We start from the raw sequence: 12,722 nt of genomic DNA, 5'->3' as shown, positions 1-12,722 counted from the left end.
TTTTTCCCCTTAAGAACAATGAAACGGATGGAAAAATAGACCAAATTTCCACCCAGCGTGCTCCAGCTATAGCCTTCCTCGTTAACCTTACTGTTAGCACTCTACCTTTCATTCAGGGTACTCCGGGCCCCTGTCCTTAAATACTCCAACCATATTCCCATCTCAGGACCTTTGAACTTACTGTTCTGTCCTCCTGAAATCCCTTTCTTTCTCCCCGACTGAAGCAAGGAGGTGTCAGGTCATATTTTACCTCCTCAAAGATGCCATTTCAGATCACTCAGCCTTAGGTAATTCTCCACCAGCTACTCTTTCTCCCATTATCCTTTTAAATGACTCTATGTCTCTAGCTTGTTGCAGATGTAGCCTGCCATCAGCATACACAGGACACTGTTAGTATGGCATCCCCTGTGCCCTTGGCTGTGGGAAAGAGAACTTTTCTCTTTCACAGACAGCCTGAGTTAGAACCTGATTCTAAGTTTGGATCCTTAGATGACTTTTTGATGGAGCATCCCATAAGTTATGATCTCCCAAGGCTCTTTCTGCTGAGCTTTGAGATTTATATGTTTGGTATTTGGTGGTATTTACAGGAATTCCCTTTGGGGTTTTACAAACTATAGCATAGCATTGGCTCCGTGTGTTCAGCTAAAGGATTGCTTCTGGGAACTCACTGAACTGCTTGAATGCCAAATTTTGGAATTTTGTTTTCCAAATTTTGGTCCTCAAGTACTACTTCCACCAGGTATGAATGGGTGCCCTGTGTGAAAAAAGGAAAAGGTAAAGAGGGACACGGGGGCAGCAGACATGCTCCCACCCATCTCCCCTTGGCACTCAGTTCCGGTGCATGACAACCAGTGGTCTGTTGTGAGCACCTGCCAGTCCTCACCTGCCATCATTCTCTAGATACCATGCAGAGCAGGCCCAAAGTACAAGGGAGCTAGTGGCCCCCAAAGCAGCCCTCAGTGTCTGACTGATGAGCGCTGGTGAATAAAATCTAGCGTCCTTACTCCTGAGACAGGTCACCTCTGTGGTGGGTGTTTCCTCCCATGGGTCCCCAGCAAGGCTGAGTTCCAGTTGCCCCCAAAGGTAAATTTGCATATTTATGCCCCGTGGACTGGCCTTCTTCCCTTTCCAATCTCACTTCCTTTCCCCGCTTCTGATCCTTTTTATAAATTCACCTCCCAAATAAACCTCCTTTCTCTTAAATCCTTATCTCAGGGTCTACTTCTGGCACAGTCTAATCCAAGACAGCATGCTATGACTAAACATGGCCAAATAAACTTAAGCACTGAGCAAAATGAAATAGATATTTTTTTTTCTCCCTGCCGGACCTCCCAGCCTCACTAATGTGCTCATTTGCATTGTGAGTTTCAAGACAAGTTTTGATGCAGCATTTCCTTTATTTGGCCATGGAAACTGAGGCAGTGGTGCCCCTTAGAGGAGAAAGCGAGCCTTAGAACGACACCCTCTAGGACCACTTACCCCACTCTTCCTCCTGACTCACCAGGGTGGGAGCAGCTAGGTGGCCGAGACCAAATTTTTGTTTGGGGACAGTTCCATGGGCTTAAAGCTTCATGTTACTGGAAAAGCTATGTAATGCACTCCCTCCACAGCCATCCACTTAACTCTCTTGGCAAAAATGGTGTGTACAGATTCAAGCTTCTGTTCTAAAAGGCTTTCAAAACCCACTCCTTCTCAAGGTCAATCACCCAAAGTCCTACAATTTAACTTAGCAGTTTCATGCATCTTTTGTACTTCCCTTTTGTCATGCCAAAAGCCACAAGTTTAGAAATGAGCTAATCAGAACTAACCATGTCACAGGCTAAAGAACTGAGAATGACATGTCACTAAAGATTCACTTATTCACATTGTCGGGTGAAATACAGATGTGAGAGCACCTTGGAGCCTCAGTCTAGCAAGGGAGATGGATAATGAACTCATAGTTACAAAAAGAACTAATCCCTATAAGTTTTCTCAATGAAAATGCGCACATGAAGAGAATGCATAATGAAGAGAGTGTGTAATGGAGTACCAGGAGCCTTTGTGGTACACGATGGAGGGGCCTGACTCGTCATACTCCTGCTTGCTGATCCACATCTGCTGGAAGGTGGACAGTGAGGCCAGGATGGAGCCCCTGATCCACACGGAGTACTTGCGTTCAGGAGGAGCGATGATCTTGATCTTCATCGTGCTGGGTGCCAGGGCTGTGATCTCCTTCTGCATCTTATTGGTGATGCTGGGGTACATGGTGGTCCCACCAGACTGCACCATGTTGGCGTAGAGGTCCTTCTGGATGTCCATGTCACACATCATGATAGAGCTGAAGGTGGTCTTGTGGATGCCACAGGACTCCATACCCAGGAAAGAAGGCTGGAAGAGAGCCTCCGGGCAACAGAACTGCTCATTGCCAATGGTGATCACCTGCCAGTCGAGCAGCTCATAGCTCTTCTCCGGGGAAGATGTGGCCATCTCCTGCTCGAAGTCCCGGGCGACGTAGCACAGCTTCTCCTCGATGTCACCCACGATTCCCCACTTGGCAGTGGTGGTGAAGCTGTAGCCACGCTCCGTGAGGATCTTCATGAGGTAGTCTGTCAGGTCCCAGCCAGCCAGGCCCAGACGCAGGATGGTGTGGGGCAGGGCGTACCCTTCATAGATGGGCACAGTGTGGGTGACCTCATCCCCAGAGTCCATGACAATACCAGTGGTGCAGCCAGAGGCGTACAGGGACAGCACAGCCTGGATGGCCACGTACATGGCTGGGGTGTTGAAGGTCTCAAACATGATCCAGGTCATCTTCTCGTGGTTGGCCTTGGCGTTCAGGGCGGCCTCGGTCAGCAGCATGGGGTGCTTGTTGTAGAAGGTGTGGTGCCAGATCTTCTCCATGTCGTCCCAGTTGGTGACAATGCCGTGCTCAATGGGCTCTTTGAGGGTCAGGATGCCCCGCTTGCTCTGGGCCTCATCGCCCAGGTAGGAGTCCTTCTGGCCCATGCCCACCATCACACCCTGGTGTCGGGGTCGCCTGATGATGGACGGGAACACGGCTCGGGGGGGCATCATCCCCAGCAAAGCCCACCTTGCACATGCCTGAGCCATTGTCAATGACGAGCGCAGCGATCTCCTCTTCCGTTGCGGTGGGTGAAAGTGGCGGCAGTGGACGTGAAGGACAAGCTGTGGGAAAATGCAGAGCGCGGGCCGGCTGCGGCGAGTGAGCTATAATGGAGTACCAGGAAGCCTTCCTGGATCAAGCAGCATTTAGGGGGAAACATAAAGGGTGAAGAGGAGGGATGAGTGTTAGAGTTGGTGCTAAGGCTGGGAATGAGAAGTAACCATGGGTGTGGGGTGGGAGTTGTAGGGGAGCCAGGTCTCCAACAGCCAGAGAAGGAGGGTGGGAACCCAGTCTGGTAGAGCGGACACCGGCCAGTTCAAGTTCACATTGATTCACCTTGAGAGCTGAAGCAGGAAACATTCCTTAGCCTCTATATCCTCATCTGCAAAGTAGGAATACTGATAGCACCAGCCATATGGGTTCTAGGAGCAAGTGAAATTAACACATGCAAGACCCTTCACAAAGTGCCTGTTAACATAGCATGTGGTCGATCAATGTTATGACTTTCGTTATTTATGTATTATTCATTCTAATTTGGTTGGTTAGTGAGAGAACCAGGGTTCGAACCCAGGTTTTTCTTACTAGAGCCTTCTCTGTTAACTTTCTTGATAGATTTCCTGGTTTGATTTTATATAGCATTTCTCAAAGAGGATTCTGCGGATTACTAGGTGACATTGCATGTCAAGTTTTTGAAAGTATTTAGGAATTATGGATATAGGAAAATGATTAAAAGATTTTTTTATTTTAAAGATTTTATTTATTTGTCAAAGAGAGAGAGAGCACAAGCAGGTGGAGAGGCAGGCAGAGCAGGCAGAGGGAGAAGAAGACTCCCCGCTGAGCAAAGAGCCTGATGTGGGGCTCGATTCCAGACCCCAGGATCATGACCCGAGCCAAAGGCAGACGCTTAACCAACTGAGCCACCCCGGCATCCTTAAATACATAGATTTAAAAAAAAATTGGGGCACAGTTGTGATGAGCACTGTGTGTTATACACAACTAATGAATTGTTGAACGCTAAAAAAAAAAAAAACTTTCACCTAAAGCACTTATAGAAGGTATGTAACAAATTTAATTACCTCTGATGACAAAAAAAATGTGATTTACATTTAAAAAATAAAATAAGTAGATTTAGAACTTCAGATATCACTATTCAATTCAGAAGGTAATATCAGTGCTGAAAATATTTGGGTGGTCACATTACTTTTAAATGTTATTTTATTTTACTTATTATATATATATTTTTTTATTATGTTCTGTTAATCATCATACATTACATCATTAGTTTTTGATGTAGTGTTCCATGATTCATTGTTGGCGTATAACACCCAGTGCTCCATTCAGTACGTGCCCTCTTTAATACCCATCACCAGGCTAACCCATCCCCCCATCCCCTCCCCTCTAGAACCTTCAGTTTGTTTCTCAGAGTCTACAGTCTCTCATGGTTCATCTCCCCCTCCGATTTCCCCCCTTTCATTTTTCCCTTCCTGCTATCTTCTTCTTCTTCTTTTTTTTTTTTGTTAACATACAATGTATTATTTGTTTCAGGGGTACATGTCTGTGATTCAACAGTCTTACACAATAGACTGATTAAAATATTTTTAGTAATGAAAATTTTAGATGCCATTATCCCAGTTTTGTTGTTTTAAGATTTAGAAGACTAGATTTTTAAAAACAGAAATGGGAAAAACATTATTGTTAGATAATGGAATTGTGTGTGATTTCCTAAATAAATTTATAAAAAAATAAATTTATTAAAAAAATGTAATGAACTTGGTAAAGTTCCAGATTTTTTTTCTTGGCCTAAAACTTAGGAATTACTCACTTCCCTACTTACGAAAAAAAAATGATGTGTGCAGGACCCACCTCCTACCAGGAATTGACTTAAAGGACTATTAATCAAGTTTGAAAAATATTAAAACTAGTTGAATCTGCATCCGGGTCCACTTGAAAGAGGAAAAGGATGCTTTTCTGCTCTCAAGAGGAAGTCAGTGTGAAAGGACAGGAGTGGTCCATTTCCAGTCCCGGTAGGCTAGCCAGTACTGAGAGCATCTGGGGATTAAATGACTGGCACAAAAGAAGAGTAGTTGGATTAGCTTCCTTGACTTTCTCAGTGGTTTAGCTTAAATGCTTAAGGCATTTTCCAGAGTGCAGTGGACCCAGGACTGGGGTTGGCTATCCACCTTGGAATTATTGATGAAATCTTATATACACCTTGGATTTTGCTCCAGAGAGAAAACATGAGCAACAATGCCCAGATTCCCCTTTGCAAGGTGTTAGCCACAGACATGCCACCAGCATGCTCTGGGGGTAGACCCCACAAAAGCATTCCTCAGGCTTTTCAAAGAGCACAATAGTACATGATTCCTTCAAGATTTGAAGTTCATCCTCAAGCATTCATCCATTCTTCTACATACATACATCATCAGATCAAAATGCACCCCAGACTTACTAATTCTGATAGCTGAAAAGATGTTTGGCAAAGAAACTTCAGCAGTATTGAGTCAGAATGTTGATGTAGCACCCGCAGCTTTAATTTGGATTAGGATGCTCCAACTAAAAGAAAATTGTTTAATCTTGCCAGACTGCCCACCCCCCAACACACACACCAAACAAACAAACAAACAAAAATTTAGCTTCACTTCCCCCAAATCTTTGTCTCAACAGGTATCTTTTGTAGCATCCTAAAGAGAATCCCTATGGACTTTTATGAAGTGCCTACTAGGTGTCATATATTGCAAAGACATGCCTCAAAGAGGAGAAACTGGTAATTTTTCTAGCAAGCAGACTCTTGGCAAATATTTCTGAGGTAAATAGGGATTTATTTGAAGCCTAAGATAGAGGATGTGTGCTCCAGATGGTACTTGTGTGAGTGAAAACTCTTAAGTAAAACAGAGCTGACCTCAGAGTGTAAGGAGCACGTATTTGCAAATTATTGGACCATCTGTCACTTGAGGACACTTGAATAATGTCTTTCATAGGAAACTGGGGAAGTTATGTGCCTCTTTTTGAAGAGTTCTGAAAGAATATGCTCGTGAGGCATTCGTTGATTTCAGAAGGTGGACCCTCAGGGTATGTAAAAGGTGCACTAAAATCCCAAAAACTCATGATCCCCTTCAACAACCATGATCAATCACTGCATTAAAGTAATAAATAAATAGAAGAATATTTCCATGTGTTGGTGGAGGAAACATATGTACCATGGTAGCCTCAGTGCCTGGAACTCTGGAGTTCTATCTGGAAGGTTCCAAATCATGTTGACAGGGGTATGAGGCACCTACCGGGGACTTTGAAATCCACAGTTATGTCCCTGGAATGCCTGGATTTAGACTGTAAGGCACACTGTTGCATATATTCTTTCTGCGGTGTGCCCTTCCTTCCCTTCCCTCCTGGATGATTCTTTTCCACCATTCAAGACTCTCTTAGGCAAAACTGAGTGTCTCTTCCTCATTCACCCAAAGCGTTACCTGCCTTTCTCAATGACAGCCCACTGTCATTATGCAGCTGCTTCCCTACTAGACTGTGAGTACACTGATGTCAGGAAGCAAGTCTTATTCATCTTTACACCCTATGGCACCTGTCACAGTGGCCAACACAGAGCAGACCCTGAAATGGTTTAGGTGATAAAAAACTGGAAAAGGAGAAAGAGACTTCTCTGGAAACTTGATCCGTTTCTTATCAGTTAATTCACAAGTTTGAGTGGTTTGTTGTTGTAGTTTTAGCAGGGGGAGCCCAGAAAGGAGCAGCAAAAGATACTTAATTTTCTGGCGAAGTTCTAGAAAACCAGTAATGGGCAGTAGTACAGTTATATAAATACAGTGTGAGATGGAAAATTATGTTTTATGTGGGCTTTTTGTTATAACCAGTGTAGTGGTTAAGAGTGTGGCTTGGGGGGGCGCCTGGGTGACTCAGTTGTTAAGTGTCTGCCTTCAGCTCAGGTCATCCTAGGGTCCTGGGATTGAGCCCTGCATCGGACTCCCTGCTTGGTGGGAAGCCTGCTTCTCCCTCTCCCATTCCCCCTGCTTGTGTTCCCTCTCTCGCTGTGTCTCTCTCTGCCAAATAAATAAATAAATAAAATCTTAAAAAAAAAAAAGAGTGTGGCTTGGGGGTTAGAATATCTCGGTTTGGTCCTGTGACCTTATACAAATTATTTAAGCTCTCTGAATTTCAGTATTGTTATTTATAAAATGGGGATAACATAATTATATCACGGGATCATTGTTTAAGTTAAAAAAATTAATATATGTGAATTGCTTACTTCCATATGTGGCAAATAGTAAATGCTTGATAAATGCTAGCCATTCTAATTATTAACCAATAACATATGTTTAGCATTTTGGTAGTCACATAAGTTTAAACTAAAAGTATTTACTTACACTCGATCCAACAAAACTTTTACTTGGTGCCTACTGTGTTATGTGGTATACTGTGTACAGGGGCTGGATTTAGGAGGATGAATGGTCCTATCACTGAAGTCTTAGACTAAAATTAAAAGGGAAGACTAAAATTTAGGAAGCAAATCATTTAAACATAGTATTGTATGTGCTATTAGTAAAGTCATTCACAGAGTGCCGTGGGAGACATGTCCAACAGATTTTTTGTGTTCATTTTGGTCAGTTGCTTTGGGATGCTGTGTTCAGAAGGATTCTGAAGCTAAATCCAATTTCTGTGGACAAAAGCTCTATGATTAATTAGCAATGTCTGACACAGATGGAAGTGAGTGGCTCATGGTCCAAGTGCCACACATTAATCATTAGAATTTTACCTATTGAAGAAAGGATAACAGGGAAGGCATTTAAGAGGAGCAGACATCTGCATTTTATGGCATTACATATTCTTGAGTTGAGCTAAAGAGTGATATCAAAAAAAACAGACACTCCTGGGTTCACATCTGGGCTTTGCTCCCTTTGCTTTGTGCAAGTTACTAAGCATTTCTAAGCCTCACTGACCACAGAAGTGGAATGAAGGTAATAATACGTCCTTATTGTATGGATTAAATGTGAAAATACCCAGCAAAGAGCCTAGGCCTCAGTAGGCACTTAACAAATAATGTTAGTGTTAAAATGATTATGAATTTCCCAAACTACCTCAGTATGAAGACATCTCAGATCTGCATTCTGCTCACTCAAATGAAAGACTCAACCCCCACTTGAAAGTGAAAGAAAATAACCATTTAAGTATTTTTATCTCATTAAAACCACCACCCAATGAGGGAGACATGAAAAGAAGAGTGAGTGAAATTGCCTTCTTTCTGGCACAAAGTTTAGCAACGCAAATAATCCTCATTCCAAAAGACTACCTTTTCAAGTACATCTTGTCTTTTTAGCAGGTAAAGTCTGTGAGAGCAAGGATTATGTCTCACATGGGTTGTGTAGCTCCTCAGACATATATTGTGGTTGCTTAGTAAATGATAAAGATAAAAATAGCCCCCCAAAATAAGATGAGTATTAAATTGATTTCTTTTAGGGGATAGGAGTTGTGAAAACTTGAAAATTAAAATATTTGATGCTGGCATATTCCTTATTAAGCTTACTCCTACATGTAATCATTCTTCTTAAACATTATAGGTAATAACAAACTCATGTATTTGAAATATATATATATACCTAAAGCATTGAAAAATAATTTACTTTATTTGTAATGCAAATAAACTTTACATAGTAATTATAATATATAGATATTGGGAGCTTACCATGTGTCTGTTTGTTCTATGAACGTGAGAAGCATTATATCACGCATACTTGACCACAATCCTTCGACATAGGTACTGCTATCTGACAAAGTTGAGGTTGAAAATAATTTTAAGGATTTAATCTAGGTGTTTCTGATTCCAAAGCCCATGGCTCTTGCCCCTTATACTTAGAGAGTCTCTAGTCCCCCCAAATGTGGGTAGCTTTAATGCTTGTAAATGGAAAGATTTTGAAGTTTGTTGTTTTAAGAACTCAACAACTTATCTTTGTATACATCTCTCTATATCTGTTCTGTCAGTTCAGACTTTTTATGTGTAAGGTTTAGTTAAAGCAGAGCACACCTGGGGTTACTCACAAATTATGAATATGATAGTGTCTAGCACACTGATGACACATCATAGACACTTAATAAATAATGGCTATAAGAGTGAATAACCGACTGAATAAAAACATTTTGTGCAGTACATATCACTATGCAAATATCCACATTATCATTTCCAATAACTCTGCCGTTTTGTGATGTTCTTAACCACCAAATTATTTCCCAACATTTTCTGGAATTTAGCTCATCTTATCAGGGTGTTATCAGCTCCGTATGAGTATGTGAGCACATAATATGTTTTGAAGTAATGGCTGGCCCTCTAATGAGTTTTAGAGGTGTGGATCACTTCCTTTTTCATTAAGTGTATAATACTTTTGGAAATTAGTTGATCCATATAAATGGATGTACTTCTCGGCAATACACAATTACTTAATTTCAAATTCTATTGTCTGCTATAAAAGGAAGTTTAAGGCTACTATGAGTGATGATCAGAGATTCCAGATAAATATAACAGCTGCCTTATCAAGTCAGATGTTTACAAAAATGTGGTCTGAAAACATGGAGGTAATATACATTCCCTAATTAAACACATATGTGACAGAGTCAATAATGTGCGGTAATAGATGTTTAAACTTTTCACAAAGAAAAAAGTCAACCAATATCCTTCATTCATTCCTGACTCAAGGAAAAGTGTTGAAATCTCTTTATGTCTGTTCTCAATATAAAAAGCAGTTCTGTTCCATTCTAAGTATGTGAATATCATGGATACTTGGCATGGTCTAGGAATATGGTATCCTAATTAATCCAATCTAAGTTTCTATAGATGCCATTTGTAGATGATCAAGTGTCATAGAGGTTGAATGTAATACAACACACGGGGGAAAAAAATGTTTCCTGGGGATTCTGGCTCTGGTTAAAGTAAAATAAGCACACTCCACCTTATTACTCCCCCTGAATGCAACCAAAAACCCTAGACAAAATGTACACAGCTTCTATCTGAGGACTCTGAAAAGTAAGTGGTAGCAGGTGGATTGGGAAAGGAAGCCAGAACTCTAAATAAAATTGAGACCATGAGTTTCCTGGGTTTTTATTCCCACATCTTCTAGTCCAGGCTCAAGGGCAACATGAATCCTGAAACAGCGTGTGGGCACAGGGAGAAAGAACCCCAAGAAAAGCCCCTGCTTCTAGTCCAAGGAGTAAAGGGAACCCTAAGGGACAGAGGGAATGGCGGCAATCCTCTGGGTTTTTTTTGTTTTTTTCATTTTTTCTCCCTCTTGTCCAGCCTGTCCAGGCAAGCTGCAGGCGTGGAAGCTGTAATCCTGGTCAGTGGCAACAGCAGCAGGGTTTAGGCACCCTCCCAAACCTTCTCTCTGACCAGAGGAACTATGGTCTGGACAGTTGGAGGAGGAGAACTGGATTTCTTCTTTCTCTCTATCCACTTGTCTGTCTTGCAGGCAGATGTAGGTGTGGGAAGTACATGGTAGAAGGGGACAGGGGGAAAGCCTTTGCCTTCTCGTAAAAGGACCAGGAAGTGGTCCTTAAGAGCCAGGGAATGTCTAATAGATATAATATATTTTATCTAGCCCAATATATCCAAAATATCATTTCAACATGTAATCAATATGAAAAAATAATAATGAAATATTTTATGGCTTTCTGGAGCGTGGGGAGCACTAAGTCTTCAAAATCTCCTAGTTACATGTGGCTACTAAGCACAGGAAATGTGACTGGTCCAAACTAAATATGCTGTAAATGTAAAATACACACCAGACTTCAAATATATTCTTGAAGTCAATTTCACCTATTTAAAAAAAAAAACTTTAATGTTACTTCTCGAAAATGTAAAATTATGGATCTGACTCCCATTCTATTTTTGTTAGACAACATTGCTATACATGGCAAATTTTCACTGTCAGAGCTCAAAGAAAAGAAAGGTTGATGGAGGCTGGAGTCCTCAGGATCAGTTTCATGGAGGATGAAGACCTTGGGAGTTGGCACAAGTAGCCCAGAGGTGGGCCCTCCCAGAGGACGAGGCAGGATTTGTGGCCTGTGTGGGAAAGCCAGGGGAGGAAAGGGGAGGGCAGACATAAGGCCTCCAGAGACTATCCCCTAAAACTTGCTTCTGAAAAGCTCTGAGGCTAGCTAAAGTCTTCTGAGCCTGGGCGGTGCCCCCTTGGGGCAGGTGGCTGACGCCCGAGACATCGTTCTGCAAAGCTGCCGGCCCAGAAGCCAAGTGACACTATCTGAAGTCAGCTGGGTCAGGTTTGTACATTAGCATCACACAGAGACTCCTGAGATAAAATCACTTGCTATTCCAAGAGCATTCAGGGCCTAACATCCACATTTTCTCACTAGGAAACTATGTCCTTTTGGCTTCAAGGAGGAAAAGCTGTTTCAGGTGACTGCCTTTTTCCCCTCAATGATGCTGTATTGAGTGTTGAAAAAGAAGAACTCTGGCTCACATTTACTAAAGATTTCTCATGTGCTTGGGACTATCCTGGGGGCTTGATGTATATTATCTCATTTCATGCTCCAGACAACCCTATTCTATAGGTATTATTGTTAGTCCATTTTACAGTGTGGAAAGGGAAGCTCAGAGAGATAGAAACTAGATTCATTGTCAAACGGCTTGCAAGAGGGTGCTGCCAATTGGAAATCCAGGGCTGTCCGCCTCCTCCACGAGCACGCAGTTCTCCACGCTAGTGGGGCTGCTGTGAACTCCCCAGTGGGATGGTTTCTCAGAGGCTTCAGTCTTGTGTGTCATTCCTCTGCCTTTAGGCAATAGAGTCTTGCTCTATTTATTGCTAAGGAAGCTTCTTTCTTACAGGGCAAAGGTCTCACGCCAGGTCTCTGTTCAGGAGCCCTCAGAGGCTTCACACTGAAGCCTGTGTGCTCTGTTCCCATACTCTGAGCTCATGCCCAGCCTCCAAGGCTTTGGGAATCTGGAAGAAACCCATCCTCTTCCTGAGCTCTGCACAGTGCAAGGCACAGAGCCAGTGATTGGCCAGAGCAGGTTCACTGGACTAGACGCTAGTTTCCTGGCCATCTGCCCCTACCTCCACTACCATATAAATACATTACACTGTCCCAGCTTCTTCAGTTTGGTCTCCTGAATGTGAAATAATGAAGGGGGCTATGCAGGTAGATTTGGAAGGACAGAGCAACAATGAATGTATTTAGGCAGACAAGAGAAGGGTTATGAATACATGGTGAGACACAGCCTGGAATCATTTAAGCCAAGGAAATTCAAATGTGGGAACAACCTTTACAGGGTGAGGGTGTTCCAGAAAGGCTTCCTGGAAGGACGCACATTATGAATTCCCTAACCAGGTGTTTTTCAAACTGTGAGTCATGACCCCAGGGTCAAAAAAAAAAAAAAAAAAAATCACTTTGATTGAGTCGTGACCAGAATCAAATCAAGTGGAAAATAGCAGAGTGTATTGCTGGCTCGGAGGCTATGATGTATTTCTTTGTGATCTGAAAAAGTCTGAAACACACTTGCCCTGTCCTTTGGCTTCTGAGAGGTTTCTCTACTCCTGTGATTCTAAATCCACCAGCGCCTGTTGGAGATGATCTTCTGTTCTGGGGATGGAGACATGGTGCAACTTTC

General features: G+C 42.4%; 1 pseudogene; it reads right to left on the bottom strand.

Moving 5' to 3' along the window:
* Positions 1 to 726: 726 nt before the first annotated feature.
* Positions 727 to 11,876, bottom strand: LOC113916059 (annotated as a pseudogene).
* Positions 11,877 to 12,722: the final 846 nt, after the last annotated feature.

The sequence above is a fragment of the Zalophus californianus genome, chromosome 1 (assembly GCF_009762305.2).
Source record: "Zalophus californianus isolate mZalCal1 chromosome 1, mZalCal1.pri.v2, whole genome shotgun sequence".
NCBI lineage: Eukaryota > Metazoa > Chordata > Mammalia > Carnivora > Otariidae > Zalophus > Zalophus californianus.
Note: the sequence above shows the minus strand (reverse complement) of the source record. Positions and strands in the feature narration are given on the sequence as shown.